Genomic DNA, 2,915 nt, shown 5'->3' with positions numbered 1-2,915 from the left:
CCCTAAGCTGTTTTTAGGGCATTTTCACTACCTTTATTCATAAGGATTTATTCTGGTCATTGTAAGTGCCACACACACATATTATATATTGTTTTTTTCAGCAGAGTCTAGGCTGAAAATTTCATGTATTAGTACTAGCATTGATTTTATTTTGATTTTTAAAGAATTAAAATATAAAAAGTGTATTATAAAAATTCTTATATTTCGACATGTATCTCACCACAGCAAGCTCATAGCTCTACATGCATTTCATGTGTGTGTAGGGCAGACTGTCCTGAATCGGGCAATATAATTGCCATGTTGGTGGGATACTCTGGGGCTGAGCAATTTACAGAAATATGTGGTGTGTGATTTACGGAAATAAATGCCATTTTTTATTTAGTGATGAAAAATGACCTTTCTGCGCTCCATATCTGTGACACGAACTGATCTGACCTGACTTGACCCAAGTTTGCGTGTTAGCATGTGTGCCTATGGTGCATGCAGTCATAATGATTCTCAACTTTTTACTGGATTGCCATGAACAAAGTAAAGGCAAAAAAGGTGTTTCTTTGTTGAACAAATTGGGATGCAGTGTGAGCCTTGAATTGGATGCCATGCAGGAATTTGCTAGGATCTCAAAACTGGATTATGAACATGCTTTGCCATAGAGAAACACACGATAGCATTGGATTATAAACATGCTTTGCAACAAAAACAGACAAAAACTTGGGGTAAGTCCAGCTATATGAAGTTATTATTTTGCTGTCACTTCGCCTCTTCCATCTAATATGCTTGCCATATCTATGTGATCACGGGTCCGCGAGTAATTCAAAGGAGAGTAATGGGTGCGCAGGTGAACGCAGAGAAGTATAGATTGTAAATATGATGCAATTTGATTTAATTTCATGATTTTTTTTCAATTTTCATACTTGATCGTACAGACAAGTGCGTAGTCTCTTTGGAAAGCCCCACTTCTTCTCTGTCATGCAATAAAGGTTTCATCTCGCTGCGATGAACAGTCGTGGAGCAATGTAACAGAGAAGAAAGGGTGTGTTTTTTGACGCACTTTGCGTCAATCGGGTTCTAAGGGTTAAAGGAGGAATCCAATATGTTTCCTCTTGGGCTTTATTATTGCATCTGTTGGGGTCTGAATGTTCACTAGGGACATAAACAAATTGAAATTGTCCCAGTATTGATTTGGAAAGCATAAACAAGCAGAAGCAACCTCGTTTTCTGGTACCTGATCAACATCCTGTAGTTCCTATTCATCGATTATGGCAGTGTTTCCCAAACTTTTTTTCTGGGGACCCACTTTTTAAAAATGACAGACCATCACGACCCATTTCACTTCAGATCCAACATGCAACCACCAATATTAGGGGTTTGCACGGCGTGTCATCAGATTGGGACGTTGCCATATTGGAGATACTCGCCTCATTAGAAAGCATTAGGCACTGAAGTAAATCCCTAACATAATCAAGGAAAATGGTTAATTATTGCAATGTTTTAGGTTGTACCAATAGGTCAGACTGAGAAAAACATCTGGTGTAGGTATCAACTTCCAAAAGTTATTAGAAAACCAGGGAGAAAGGAGAATAATGCCAGAAGTTATCAGAGGAAGGGGGGCGCTTGTGGTTCAACTTGGTACTTCGTCTCCCTCACCCAACTCATATGGATCTGCGCTGCCAATAAACTGTAATTTCTCGAAACATCGCGCATTTTCTTGTGGTCCAAGTCCTGCCCTATATGCCTTTGCATCTTAGCCGCATTTTGATGAGCTTTTTTGTTGTTTAGACATGGCTACAATCACGTAAGATATCCAAAGTGCATAATACTCCATTGTACTTCATTCACCAAGTATCGCCAATATGGCCGCGCGTGCTGGGTTACCATGGTTACCGGCCAGAACGTGACGTCCGTGCAAACCCCTAATTGTTTTAGGCCAGGGATTCGCGAGCTGCCACTAGGGGGTACGCGAGATGAAAAGGGCAATGGCGGAAAGGAGTTAAAAATGATTAATTAATTAATACTCTAATAAATTCATAAATAATACATAATTTCGAATCGGGTTATAATGATATGGAAACGTGAAATTAAAGGAAATCATTTGTAAACTCTATAATAGGGTATGTTTTCATAAAAAAATAAGCTACACACAATAGGCTACACGTGATTTCCTGCGGGCAGCCAGAATATCTGGCGCGTTAGTTTCGTTGAAGTATAGGCTAGGTAGAAGGCTGCGTAAACATGGAAAACTGGCTAAAAACAGGGACACTGTCCAAAAGGCCTAATTAAAGCGATCGAAGAGGAGAAGCGAGAGAAACAGAGCAGGACACAGGTAACGATGGAATGGGATGGGGGGCAGACTAATGAAGGTGGAGATGGAACGCAGGGGGATAAAAGAAAGAACGAGACAGAAAAGACTGCGCGAAGAAAGCGAAAGTATGATGGATTGGGAGAGAGACAGACTGCCCAAAGCCACAGTGCGTGGTCTGCAGTGAGATGCTACCTAACCATTCTAATGTGGTTCTCCACTGTTTTTTGTAACGCGAGAGCTCATAGACCAGTTGCACATTTTGATTATGTTATCATGTAGGACGGCTAATTAAACAACGATGCCTGGAATGCGTCAATAGAATGAGTTACTTTTTTATGTGTTGGATGGTGGGGGTACGCGAGCCGAGTCAGGATGTAGAAGGTGGTCCGCGGGGGAAAAAGTTTGGGAACCGCTGTTTTAGGCCACAGGTTCTCAAACTTTTATATGCCCCCCCTAACCATTCTACAGTGCCATATGTATACGTAATAGCGTATATATACTAAGGCTGTGTATTGATGTTGTGACAAGCTATGTTGTTGTAAGAATGTGAAATGAATACATTTCAGAATAAGAGGCTTTTGCGCAATAGCCAAAAGATAATAGAGTTTGCAAGGTG

This window comes from Alosa pseudoharengus, unplaced genomic scaffold (assembly GCF_046254945.1).
Source record: "Alosa pseudoharengus isolate Yale_2024_CS ecotype anadromous, Long Island Sound unplaced genomic scaffold, YU_APseudo_1.1 YU_APseudo_1.1_scf_18, whole genome shotgun sequence".
Classification (NCBI taxonomy): Eukaryota; Metazoa; Chordata; class Actinopteri; order Clupeiformes; family Clupeidae; genus Alosa; species Alosa pseudoharengus.
This window is presented reverse-complemented; position numbering follows the sequence as displayed.